The sequence below is a fragment of the Dermacentor andersoni genome, chromosome 2, assembly GCF_023375885.2.
Source record: "Dermacentor andersoni chromosome 2, qqDerAnde1_hic_scaffold, whole genome shotgun sequence".
Lineage (NCBI taxonomy): Eukaryota > Metazoa > Arthropoda > Arachnida > Ixodida > Ixodidae > Dermacentor > Dermacentor andersoni.
In genome coordinates, this window is record NC_092815.1 from 149,452,214 (window position 1) to 149,466,619 (window position 14,406).

Here is a 14,406-nt window from a genome sequence, read left to right on the forward strand (position 1 = left end):
CAAAGACTTGAAACATTATAGACCGATCAGCTTACTGTCCGTTGCCTACAAAGTATTTACTAAGGTAATTGCAAATAGAATGAGGAACACCTTAGACTTCCGTCAACCAAAGGACCAGGCAGGATTCCGTAAAGGCTACTCAACAATAGACTATATTCACAATATCAATCAGGTGATAGAGAAATGTGCGGAATATAACCAACTCTTACATATAGCTTTCATTGATTACGAGAAAGCGTTTGAGTCGAAACCTCAGCAGTCCTGGAGGCATTACGGAATCAGGGTGTAGGCGAGCCGTATGTAAATATACTGAAATATATCTATAGTGGCTCTACAGCCACCGTAGTCCTCCATAAGGAAAGCAACAAAATCCCAATAAAGTAAGGCGTCAGGCAGCGATATACGATCTCTCCAATGCTATTCAAAGTGTGTTTACAGGAGGTATTCAGAGACCTGGATTGGGAATAATTGAGGATAAGAGTTAACGGAGAATACCTTAGTAACTTGCGATTCGCTGATGATATTGCCTTGCCTAGTAACTCAGGGGACCAACTGCAACGCATGCTCACCGACCTGGAGAGGCAATGCAGAAGGGTGGGTCTAAAAATTAATCAGCAGAAAACTAAAATAATGTTTAACAGTCTCGGAAGAGAACAGCAGTTTACGATAGGTAGTGAGGCGCAGGAAGTGGTAAGGGAATACATCTACTTAGGACAGGTAGTGACCGCGGATCCGGATGATGAGACTAAAATAATCAGAAGAATAAGAATGGGCTGGGGTGCGTTTGGCAGGCATTCTCAGATCATGAACAGCAGGTTGCCATTATCCCTCAAGAGAGACGTATATAACAGCTGTGTCTTACCAGTACTCACGTACGGGGCAGAAACCTGAAGGCTTACGAATAGGGTTCTACGTAAATTGAGGATGACGCAACGAGCTATGCAAAGAAGAATGATAAGTGTAACGTTAAGGGATAAGAAAAGAGCAGATTTGGTGAGGGAACAAATGCGAGTTAATGACTTCTTAGTTAAAATCAATAAAAAGAAATGGGCATGGGCAGGACATATAATGAGGAGGGAAGATAATCGATGGTCATTAAGGGTTACGGACTGGATTCCTAGGGAAGGGAAGCGTAGCAGGGGGCGGCAGAAAGTTAGGTGGGCGGGTGAGATTAAGATGTTTGCAGGGACAACAAGGGCACAATTAGCACACGACGGGGGTAGTTGGAGAAGTACGGGAGAGGGCGCAACCAGGCTGATGATGATGATCATGAACTCCAACTTCACTATTCAAATAAATTTAATACGCAGAAACGCATTTAGAGATGACAGCTCGGCCGATTTGAGAGAAGTTCTACTCTAGGGAGAAATGTTTTGTTACAGTGACTCAAGCAAGCCCAATTTCGATTTGGAACCGAAACGTTCGTGCAAAAATTTTCGAAAGGTAATTAAAAAAATGAAAGGTGAAGTTTACGAATTCGCAATCGTGCCCTAGAATTAGATATTTTAGTTCTGTAAACTGCACTGGTTAGAGAATGTAAAGCATAGAAATTTTATAGTTGAATTTAAGGCTTAGGTAAAATTCTAACAATGTTTACAAAAGTTTAGCGCAATTCGTACTCGTAAATTAGTGGTGTAATACACAGCGAAGTGTTATACAGCGCTTATTTTTTTGCTTACCTGTAATACTAGGTACAGTTTTACAGAACTGTCATATCGTGTTTATTGCCTAGTTGGAGTTGCAAATTTGATACTTGATTTCTCTTTTAAATGTGCTGGTTACCGGCATTTTTTTATAAAAATGTGACTGCTAACTAAAATGATTTTTTGACAGTCACTAGATTTATCTGCAATCATCATCAAATGAGTTCGGTGTCGCTGTACCCGGTGTACTGCGAAACTTGGTCAATATGTTTACACGAAAAGGAGAAGAAGAAAAAAACGCGGTAGCGCTTACAGAATCTTTTCCGGTGGTGCGTCATGACCGCACGATGGGAGCAACTATACAATCCGTCCTACTACTATTTGTTTACGCCGTACGCCTTGCTTATGCCGCTGCCCACAAACACGCGCTCGGCCTTGATAGCGTCAAGAAGGCATCAGCCACGATGGAAGTTGGCCAATTCCCGGAACGTTAAAAAAGAAATACAAACGAAACAGTTGACGAGGCCTGTGTTTTCAAACTGGCGCACATGGTTTCGTTGTCGCGGCAGTGACGTGCGCGTGATAAGCAAGCTATCTGCTGCCGAACATGCTGCACACACACGTATGCAATCACGCGCGCTCCCTGGCGTCTCCGGCGTCTGTGCGCTATCTGGTGACAAGGGGGCCGGCGTCCGCTCGCATCCTCCTATGTCGCCGTTCTTTCCGCAATGCGCCCGTGGCGGGTCCGCTTGCAAACGCCGTCGGCGCCGTCGTCGTGTTGCCAGATGAATTGCGCGTCGGACACGCCTTTTGCCCGGAAGCTGAGCCCCCGGGACGATGACGAAATAGAGCGATCGGCCGCTAGTGTTCCCGCTCGAGTTATGCGTGCGCTGTGAAGCGTCTTCGCCGCGGTGCTTGGCGTCGACGCGCGGATACAGCGGGTCGCTGAAGACAAACCCGGCTCTCGGCTTCTTGCGCGCTACGGCTTGTTGGCCTTGGAGGTACGTACGTGTAGAATTGACGTTCTCTTTCGCGAACAAAGGAGCGTGTTGAGGAACCCGAGAAGGTGAAAGAAAGTTCGCAGTACCATTGTTGATTTTTAGGTTTTGTTTAGGATTGTTGATTTTTAGGCGATTTTCGCTTCCGGTTTCTTATTTTGCATTTGTGCATTGGTGCTGTTGTGAGCATGTGCACTGTTCGATAAAGGCATGACCAGTTGTTTTGTTGCAGTGGCTTCGAAGTTACTGGACAATTAATAAACTCCCGTGAAATATAATGGTCTATATAATGGAAATATAATGGACATATATATATATATATATATATATATATATATACCATGTGTAGCCACAAACGAATAATAGGGTGACATTAGATTTATCAATCAAATAAAGGTTCAATGGAATTCACAGACAGATTTTAGCCCTTTGTGGAAATTCCCTCCCCCTCGTTGATCACTTGACGGGCAGACGCGCTTGTGAAATATTGGGCATATAGGCATGCTCAAACCTAAATTCACTTTAATATTGATATCGTGAGACTCGACAATGTAGTTATCGGCCCGCAGACTTACCTGTGTGCTTACCTACTTCTCGTGGTACATTCAAAAAAGGAGAAGAGCTTAAGCTCTTGATGGCATATGTAGCAAACGTTGAATTTCGTTTGGCTTGCTGGCGTTTCGTTTCTTGAAACTCTACGTTTGCTTGTTTGCTGTCAAGAAAATAATATGCATCGTTATATCCTAACGCGAAATTACCTTCCGCAAAGCGTGAAAGAAAGGAATAGCACCCAAGAGGAGAAGATGATTGTTGTTTGCATCATGTTATGCGCACTGTACGAATGAATGACAGCTAGGAATTTGTTCAGCAGAACCGATTAGCACCCGTGCCTTAATTCTCCCAGAAACTGGCGAACCTCTGCGCAACAGCCACCATTCTGTGGCAGAACAATCATTCGAAATAACAGTTCTCACTTGCATCGGCCCCTCACCTTCGAGACTTCAGAAGTGGTGTTATGCGTTACATTCGAATGGAAACGTCTGTTTGATAATTTTTAATAGTGAATTATGAAGTCGCATAGATATGAATACCAAATACCATTCAATGAGACTACATGTTTTCAACCCGCCGTGGTTGCTCAGTGGCTATGGTGTTAGGCTGCTGAGCACGAGGTCGCGGGATCGAATCCTGGCCACGGCGGCCGCATTTCGATGGGGGCGAAATGCGAAAACACCCGTGTACATAGATTTAGGTGCACGTTAAAGAACCCCAGGTGGTCAAAATTTCCGGAGTCCCCCACTACGGCGTGCCTCATAATCAGAAAGTGGTTTTGGCACGTAAAACCCCATATATTATTACATGTTTTCACTTCATTTCGCCTGCTGGAACGTTTGAAGGAGGCCGCCAGAATGGCCACGGAGATTACATTGGTAAAGATTTCCCGGTCTCCCCGATTCAGTCTGAGTAAGCGGTGACGTGAAAATCGCCACGGCTTGCAGGGGAGGATTTCCATTACATTCTATTGCAGTCGAGCGAACTAGCATGGCATCACGGATCGAAGTGCACAGGCCTTGTGCAATCTGGGAGGCGTTCTCCAATTGCAAGTCACTCTTTCGGACGATGTGCGACCGTGGTTCGGGTGTTCGTTAAAGGTGCAACCAGCACGCGTACCATGAACGTATGAAAAACAATACACGGTTGTCCTTGCGAATTTGTTTGTTTTGTCATCCTGCTTTGGTATTAAGGTGTTTTCGTAGCGCCTTCAGACGTGTAGCGTCACGCATTAAAAAGTGGAACGATTAAAGATGGCGAACTAATTTATTTATTTACTTTCATTTATTTGCATGCCTATGTTCGAATTGGGACATTTATTGTAGCGGGGGGTTTAGACTGGAAAATGTAAAAAAAAGAAAGCAGAGTCACGATTGAAAGGTCAATCAGTCAAAGCAGCACCCGTTCCGAATTGATTTTTACATGCACATACTGCTCGAAACAAGGCGAAAATGTAAAAAAATATTAGCAGGTTTTATTCAGTTCTCGAATTTCTACACATAATGCGAACATAGGTATCAGGATGTTCCAATTCCAGCTATTATCTAATCACAGTGGGGAGAAGCCACATGACAACCACTAACTATCGCTGAAAGTTTCTCAAACTATCTTCCCTTTGAGACGTCCTACATCAGTCGGCGGTAAAGAATTTGTCAAAATGGGGTTACTTTCTGCATTGACCACACAGTAACAGCACATAAAAACTGAGCTAACCGATACGTTCGCGCAGGATTTCGTCGTCACTACTAGAGATGTAAGCGGCTGAATAAAAAAAAATATTGAAAATTTAGGGAAAGAAATTACTGTCGTTCTTTCTTCAGCCTGGATAAAACTGAAAAAAGAAAAAAATACAGCTTCCCCACGGAACTCTTCTGTTGCGATGCGACTCCTTTCGACGTATGTAAAAGTTTCGTCAAAAGAAGGAGTTCGGGAGTTGGCGAAGCACCTAGGTCCGGCTAAGTGGGGGAAAAGACTTTGTTTCAACCAACCCTTGCATCCCCTCACCTGTCGCGCATTGGAGATTGCCCCTTCTTCTGCAGCATGTGAAAGAAACTGGACAGAGTTTGCAAATTTGCATACCAAGCTACGCGACCGGCTCACAAGGGATCGAGTGCAAGACGTTGTGTACGTGCACTCGAAGCTCATTGTCTGGAAGGCTTCATGCACTGCGCAGCGAAGCGTTGACGCGTCAAACGGAAATGAGTAAGACACAGATTGGTGCAAATCTCGGTCTTGACGCTTTGATGTGAAATCAATGCCTTGACGTGCAATGGTGCCTAGAGTTTTAACCTGGAAGCTCTGCTGGGTCTTTTCTGACGCAATAATGTAACAAATATATTTGTGTGTGTGTGTTCGAGAAATAAATATGTCGCGTTATTTATAGGTCCGTGCACAATCGTTTTCCTTTCCTTCAGTTTTTTTTTATATTTTCAGGTATAAAAAACATGAAAGAAACCAGTCTTTCCCGCGCCCCTCAAAGGTTCATGAGATTTTACATCTCTAGACTTTACTCGTTAAGCTCAGTAAAAAGGTTGATCGCGCTTTACGTATTTTATTCCTGGGAATACACGGGGACAAAGAAAATTGTGAACAAATGGTGTAGCCCAACTAAGACGGCTTCAAGTCCATGCATCATTACATGTGTTTCATTGTCAGCGCGAAGGACTAGTGAGGCATGAATCGAAGGACAATGCTCTTGTGCCAAGCAGGATTGCGCAGAAGCGTAGCCCCCATAAAACACTGTTAGTACTGCTGTTAGCCATGTTAAAGCTCTTAGCACCCATAGACCAAAAATGCGTACTTAATGACAAAATTCGCGAAACATTTGTGTTTACCTGTCATCATTGGCAAATCTAAAAAGTTGGCCCCAACCATAGAAATACATGTGTTCGAACCCCTCAGAGAGGCACATAATCATCATCAGCCTATTTTATGTCTAGTGCAGGACAATCACCCCTCCTTGCGACCTCCAATTACCCCTGCCATGCGCTACATGATTCAAACTAGCGCCTGCACATTGGCTAATAGATCACCCCACCTAAGTATATGCAGTCCTCGACTGCGTGTCCCTTCCTTTGGCTCCCATTCTGTACCTCTGTGTTCTGACTGTAGTTCGCAGTATTCTTATTCAACATTATTGACTTCTTATTTTTTTCGCATATGTATCTTCTTGTTGGTTTGTTTGAGTTTTACACTTCCCTGCACCTAGCCGCACTTGAATAGTACTGCAATACATGATACCTCTGGTTCCAACCTTCAGAACTTATGCAGATCAACTTTGCGGTTGACTCTGTGGCACCTGTGTAACAGTGTTATACGTAAATGAAGCGAGGTATCTGTGTAAATCTGTCTCAATGCATGGCAGTCTCTAATTGTTCACGTGGTCGCCACCGTAGCATTCCTCGTGTTCCTGGAAGGAACGTTCAAATGAACACAGTCCGCTTATGAAGCCGGCAAAAGGTAAACCGTTCAAACATTGCTTGCGCGCTGTCAATGTAAGATGGCGGATCACTTCCTACTGAAAAATGGCGGCCGCTCAGGGCTTTGGCATTGTCCTGCTGAGCACGACGGCGCTGTTTTGATACCGCACTTTGATGGAAGTGAAATGCAAAAGCGCTGGAGTGCCTAAATTGTGGAGCAAGTTACAGAAACTCAGGTGGGATCAAAAGTAACTCGAAGTGCTTTATTGTGAGGCGCCGCTCATATTTGCATGATTTCACTGCGGCGTTAAGCTCTATCAATCAATCATACGACGCTGCATGGAGTAGCCTCACGTGTCCAGGAGAGGCTACATTTTTCACTGCACCGAGCGCGCGCTTACTACGTGGCGGATGCGACAACTTTAAAGCTGTCGATTGGTTGGTCATTTGTTCGTTAGCTCACTGGCTTGTTCGTTCATGCTGTTCGCTTACATTAACAGACATCGCCGACGGTCTATGCGCAATATTGAATTTTCTTTTATTGCGAAAGCAATACAGCTCTCACTTCCGGCCCATCGGTGGTCGTGGCGCCTCCTTACGCAGCTGCGCGTCACGTGACCGTGTGACGTCACGCCAGACCAAGAGACGGGGCCCCAGCTCGCGGCATCGATGGTGGAGGCGAAGCCTTGCGCGCCGCTGCTGCGGCGCTACCGAGAGAGGGCGCTCGCTGGTGTGACGTCACGCTAGGAGGATAAATGGGGCTACAGCTCGGCTCCTCGCAGTGGTCGGCGCGCTGCCTTGTGCTATGTCGGATGATGCATAGCCATAAGTTTAACAAAGGGCAACCATGTCCACACCATCAGCCGAACAAAGGCGCAGCCAAGGGTATTGCTTTCGCAATCTTCCAGGCCTAACCAAGCTAAGCCTTCAGCCAATTTTTTTGCTTCTTTTCTTGCTTACCAGGTCCATTCTTACATATATAGTGGCTTTTTGGTGTCGTAGACGGGTAATTTAGTAATAGATCTCTAATTAGCTTTCTTCCGAGTGTCCGTTTAACTATAGCACGACTATTTCCCTTGTGCCTCCGCTTCGGAGTCTGCAGTTGCTATAAGGGTCCAGTCATTACGCTTCCTAAACAATTTACTACAAGGAGCACTGCGCTGCCAACGTTCAGCTACCAAAGTTAAACGTGTAGCACACGAATTTGTCTCCTGGACTCATTTGGGATGAGTTATTGCTTGAAATTTCAAAGCAGTTGTATTTAAAAAAACGACACTGTAATATCTGCACACATGCACCAACAGTGTGAATTGTTGTATTTGCATCGCAATTCGTTGGTTAAGACGGTCAATCTGCAAAGGCACAAAGCCGTTTCAAACGAGAAGGACAAAACCTGAGTAGATTCATGTATTAGCTATTATTGCCACGCTAGATGAATTATCATGCGTACACTTCTTATAGACACTAGCCCCAGAGTTCACTCTCGTACCGCTTTGCTGGTAACCTCATGCTTCCAGTATGCGAACGAGTTGACTGGATGCTGGTGGCCCACGAGACGTATGTTTAGCGTCAATGGTATGCGAAAAAATCTCGAGCGCATTATTTTGTGCGCAGCACAAGTATTGAACATCCGCAATAATGGCGTTTTTATCTTTCGGCATGGATGTGATTCATGTACTTACTGATTGAACCAGACATCGCATGGGAGGCAGCTGGGCGATAACAGTGTGCTATCGCGGAAAGGGTAATGGCGCGACGACAACACGCATTCGATACGCCAGTGATGTGTCGTGTGTGTGTGTGCGTGCGTGCGTGAGCCTGACCCAGACCTGCGAGACTTGTGATGTCTTCGTATGGCCGCCAAATTTTGCTATCGCAACCCACACATGCCAGACAGAAGTGAAAGCTTAGGGGAGCATCCGGCTAATGCAGCCAGCGCCACTGCCGGTGGCGGCGGCTGCTTATTTTAGGTGTCAAACATGGCAGTAGACAGTTTTAGTTACACGTACGCAGAGACTTCACGCACGCAAACGTGAAAGCTCTACGTACCATACGCGCTCTGCACCTGAAACGCTTTTAGCTACACGTACGCGACGCACGCTAAAAGCGACCATGTATCGCCATTTATCGCCAAGTATAAACACTGCTGTAGCCATTAGCATCCAAGACAAATCAAAGCCAAGCCAGTCGAGTTGGATTCGGGCGCAAAACACGTAAAAGTGTGTTCTTGTGCCTATCGGAGCTTCGGAATGCCTAGAAGTGCTATACCGCATGTTGTCCTCGAAGGGGTCGCACTCCCATACGTCTCGCAACAAATTCATGTCATTTTTAGAAAAACGAAGGCGCGGAGCTACCTTGTCGGCGCGTTTGGCTGCCATCTTGCAAAGATGCTCTCGCTTGTTTGAGATCTCGCAAGACCGCCGCGTGGAGCTCTCTACGTGCGCAAGGAACGCACGCAAACTTTTGAGTCTCACGTACGTCCGTGAGACTCACACAAACCCTCTGCGTTCTGTGCAGGCGCACTGCTCACACGAAAGAGCTCTACGTACGCGAAGCCTTTACGTACGTGAAACTAAAACTGTCTAGTGATGCTGCGTACGTGTAGCGTAATCGTCGTTTCTGTGAACGGAGGGAGAGTCGATTCTCCTTCGCCAACGCAACGTTGGGAACCGGTAGGGTCGCATGACCGGAAATCGACCATATTTCACGGCTGCTATTATGGCGATATTAGGAGCGCCGCTCGGTGCTTTGATTTGGATTTATGTGATCGGAAAAAACCATCCGGATGTAGTTGGTGGACCATCGGAGAGAGATTGGCCTTTCAGACCCAAGAGTGCTCGGAAACGACCTAGCTGAACATGTCGTTCACTTCACACACACACACACACACACACACACACACACACACACATATATATATATATATATATATATATATATATATATATATATATATATATATATATTACTGCAGAACTGGTTAGTGAAGGTGCATTAGCTGATCTGGTTCAGTTGCTAATAGCTTTCAGAAGTTTGAGAGGTGCCCTCTCGTGCGTGACTTCAAATGGAGAATTCCGCCGCTCTACAGAGTTCTTAAACTATGAGAGACCTTTTGTGATACGGCTCTCATTCTAAAGGAAAAAATATATGTTAGCTTTTCCGCATCATAAATACGCTGTTTATCAAGATTTTGGCTAACAATACGGAATTTTGTTAGAGAGAGGCAGAACGTTTAATTCCACAGCACCCTTTGTTTGAGCCCTAATGCTTTGTGTCCTTCACGAAGGATGGTAGGATGAGGAGCGAGATGGAGACAAGTCAGCTGAATCGACCTCATTATCATCTTCTACCATGAAGCTAATGGCTTCCCGGTTACCGCCGAAAGGTTCAGCCATGAGTTCTTCGGCCAACACTCCTCCAAAGCTCGCGGCATTACGATTAGTGTGTTGAGCATCGATGTTAGTGTTTGTGTGCCAGGGCATTAAGAGAGCGTGCCCGATACGTTATGCAAGGCCCCACCATCGCCGCAGTGAAGTGTGCTACAATATCACGTGATGCAACACAGAAAGTAGTAACATTTCATGTTGGGCTCGTTGCTGAAATATACGTTTTTGAAAATGGGGGGCGAGTTGACACACACATACAAAGAGAGAGACAATTGGACAAGCGAAGGTACTCTCTCATGCGTGAGGTGTGCATATTGATGTCAATAACTTAGGGGACACTTAACCTTTGCATTTAAGAGCGGAATGCGATAATATTCAAAGATCCCTGACTGCTTCTCAAGCTTCCTGGCAACTGGCGTTTATGTAACTGTTATGTTTACCGGGAAACGCTGGCAGTGAACGCAGCGCACTAAGGCGAGCCTTCTGGTAAAAACGTGGCCCCCTGCGTGGGCTACGGGTGCGTGGAATCTAGGGTCATCTGGATGGTGTTGCAAACAACCATGCGCGCGGCTGTATGAATGGTAAAAAGGTTGAAAAATGTTTTTTTTTTTTATGAGTCTCCGCGTAACAGGATTATGTTTTCTCCTATATTCAAGTTACAGTGCGACGCTGTCACGTCTGTAGGTTGTGGGTAAGTAATACATTGCGATTCTTCTGACGTAGTTTATTTGAGAAATTCAATTAGCTCAGTAACTTATTTGCGCTACACGGAGGGTCTGCATGGTTGTGTATGCGTGGTCGGTTTTGCATGGTGCGGAATTATTTTTCTCCACGTGGCGGTCGACGCAGGACGCCGATGCCGGATTTTCTGCGACACGAGACCCTTAAGGTGCTTAATAAGCAGTCGCGTTAGTATCTTCCTCTCTTCTAAAATAAACGTTGAAAATGCTGGCTACGTAAGGAAACGGACGCTCTCGAACGCTGCAGGAACAACCGCCGTGGTTGCTCAGTGTCTATGGTGTTGGGCTGCTGAGGACGAGGTCGCGCGATCGAATTCCGGTCACGGCGGTCGCATTTGGATGGGGGCGAAGTGCGAAAACACCCGTGTACTTCCGTGTACTTCCTTCTTACAATTTAGGTGCACGTTAAACAACCCCAGGTGGTCGAAATTTCCGGAGTCCACCACTACGGCGTGCCTCATAATCAGAAAGTGGTTTTGGCAGGTAAAACCCCATAATTTAATGTTTAACGCTGCAGGAATGTTGTGTTCCTACTTTCCACGGCAGCTTAACTATTGCCTAAGGCGTCGCGCTGTTCAGGTGGGGAGGTCGCTGAGCTGGTGCCGGCCGCGGCGGTACTATTTCGGTGGGGACAAAGCGCGAAAACGCTCGTCTGAGTTGATTTGGGTGCAAGTTCAGAAATCAGTGGTAGTGAAAGTTAGCTCGGAGTTCTCTACTACGCCGTGCATGTTAATCCGATCGCGCACTTGGCATGTAAAACTTCAAACTTAATTTATACAACGCTGCGGCTGTTGTAGGCAATGAAAGTGGCCTGGCGCCATGTAAGTCTCTTTCCTTCTTACAATTTTGTTAAGGTGCTGCAAGTGTAATGTGTTTGTTGGGCTCGTTTTGGAGGCTTAATTATTTTTGGAACTTTTTTTTAAGCGTCCCACTTATTCCATCACATCCCTTGACTCTATATGAAGTGCTCAGTTTAGGTCAAGCAGCTTTTTTAAATGCATAAGCACTTCTACGCCTACCCAACGAAAAATTTGTCCATCACGTAAAACAATGAATCGCTCACACCCCCTTAAGCAATGGCTCATACCTCCGTAAGCAAAAGGAAACGCAGTGTTACACACCAACATAGGCAGAGCTACAAGCGCTGAGCAAAGTGAGGCGAACAACGCATACATTCATTTAAATCGCCCATACAACACACATATCAGCATGCGTTTCAAGAAGCAAGCTTAAAACACGCATGCGAACAATCAATGAAGAATTGCATGCCCTGCTCTGCAAATGTAGTGGCGGTGTTGCAACGGCTTCGCTAAATTAACCTTTATTCCCCTTAATTAACACCAAAGGTCGTGAGTTTCACTCCTACCAGAGGTCTGGGGTGTGAACACCTTCATCATCATCATCATCATCAGCCTAGTTACGCCCACTGCAGGGCAAAGGCCTCTCCCATACTTCTCCAACTACCCCGGTCATGTACTAATTGTGGCCATGTTGTCCCTGCAAACGTCTTAATGTCATCTGCCCACCTAACTCTCTGCCGCCCCCTGCTACGCTTCCCTTCTCTTGGAATCCAGTCCGTAGCTCTTAGTGACCATCGGTTATCTTCCCTCCTCATTACATGTCCGGCCCATGCCCATTTCTTTTTCTTGATTTCAACTAAGATGTCGTTTACCCGCGTTTGTTGCCTCACCCAATCTGCTCTTTTCTTATCCCTTAACGTTACACCCATCATTCTTCTTTCCATAGCTCGTTGCGTCGTTCTCAATTTCAGCAGAACCCCTTTCGTAAGCCTCCAGGTTTCTGCCCCATATGTGAGTACTGGTAACACACAGCTGTTGTACACTTTCCTTTTGAGGGATAGTGGCAACCTACTGTTCATGATTTGAGAATGCCTGCCAAACGCACCCCAACCCATTCTTATTCTTCTGGTTATTTCAGTCTCATGATCCGGATCCGTGGTCACTACCTGCCCTAAGTAGATGTATTCCCTTACCACTTCCAGTGTTTCGCTACCTATCGTAAACTGCTGTTCTCTTCCGAGACTGTTAAACAGTACTTTAGTTTTCTGCAGATTAATTTTCAGACCCACCCTTCTGCTTTGCCTCTCCAGGTCAGTGAGCATGCATTGCAATTGGTCTCCTGAGTTACTAAGCAAGGCAATATCATCAGCGAATCGCAAGTTGCTAAGGTATTCTCCATCGACTTTTATCCCCAATTCTTCCCACTCCAGGCCTCTGAATACCTCCTGTAAACATGCTGTGAATAGCATTGGAGATATCGTATCTCCCTGTCTGACGCCTTTCTTTATAGGGATTTTGTTGCTTTCTTTGTGGAGGACTACGGTGGCTGTGGAGCCGCTATAGATATCTTCCAGTATTTTTACATATGGCTCATCTACACCCTGATTCCGTAATGCCTCCATGACTGCTGAGGTTTCGACTGAATCAAACGCTTTCTCGTAATCAATGAAAGCTATATATAAGGGTTGGTTATATTCTGCACATTTCTCTATCACTTGATTGATAGTGTGAATATGGTCTATTGTTGAGTAGCCTTTACGGAATCCTGCCTGGTCCTTTGGCTGACAGAAGTCTAAGGTGTTCCTGATTCTATTTGCGATTACCTTAGTAAATACTTTGTAGGCAACGGACAGTAAGCTGATCGGTCTATAATTTTTCAAGTCTTTGGCGTCCCCTTTCTTATGGATTAGGATTATGTTAGCGTTCTTCCAAGATTCCGGTACGCTCGAGGTTATGAGGCATTGCGTATACAGGGTGGCCAGTTTCTCTAGAACAATCTGACCACCATCCTTCAACAAATCTGCTGTTACCTGATCCTCCCCAGCTGCCTTCCCCTTTTGCATAGCTCCTAAGGCTTTCTTTACTTCTTCTGGCGTTACCTGTGGGATTTCGAATTCCTCTAGGCTATTTTCTCTTCCACTATCGTCGTGGGTGCCACTGGTACTGTATAAATCTCTATAGAACTCCTCAGCCACTTGAACTATCTCGTCCATATTAGTAACGATATTGCCGGCTTTGTCTCTTAACGCACACATCTGATTCTTGCCTATTCCTAGTTTCTTCTTCACTGTTTTTAGGCTTCCTCCGTTCCTGAGAGCCTGTTCAATTCTATCCATATTATAGTTCCTGATGTCCGCTGTCTTACGCTTGTTGATTAACTTAGAAAGTTCTGCCAGTTCTATTCTAGCTGTAGGATTAGAGGCTTTCATACATTGGCGTTTCTTGATCAGATCTTTCGTCTCCTGCGATAGCTTACTGGTTTCCTGTCTAACGGCGTTACCACCGACTTCTATTGCGCACTCCTTAATGATGCCCATGAGATTGTCGTTCATTGCTTCAACACTAAGGTCCTCTTCCTGAGTTAAAGCCGAATACCTGTTCTGTAGTTTGATCCGGAATTCCTCTAGTTTCCCTCTTACCGCTAACTCATTGATTGGCTTCTTGTGTACCAGTTTCTTTCGTTCCCTCCTCAAGTCTAGGCTAATTCGAGTTCTTACCATCCTGTGGTCACTGCAGCGTACCTTGCCGAGCACGTCTACATCTTGAATGATGCCAGGGTTCGCGCAGAGTATGAAGTCGATTTCATTTCTAGTCTCACCATTCGGGCTCCTCCACGTCCACTTTCGGCTAACCCGCTTGCGGAAAAAG

The 14,406-nt window shown here is 45.6% G+C and overlaps 1 protein-coding gene across 5 annotated transcripts in view; it reads left to right on the forward strand.

Moving 5' to 3' along the window:
* The first annotated feature begins 2,343 nt into the window (after nucleotides 1–2,343).
* The window catches only part of LOC126540608 (proline-rich protein 5-like), a 73,732-nt gene continuing 61,669 nt past the window's right edge, over nucleotides 2,344–14,406 (forward strand). Inside the window, exon 1 of one of the 5 annotated variants that reach the window (XM_055076145.1) lies at nucleotides 2,344–2,644. The gene's annotated coding sequence lies outside the window, so the exon portion shown is untranslated. Of the gene's footprint in view, nucleotides 2,645–2,668; nucleotides 2,710–14,406 lie in introns of those variants that run through there. The other 4 variants (XM_055076142.2, XM_055076144.2, XM_050187446.3 and 1 more) reach the window with 4 other exon arrangements.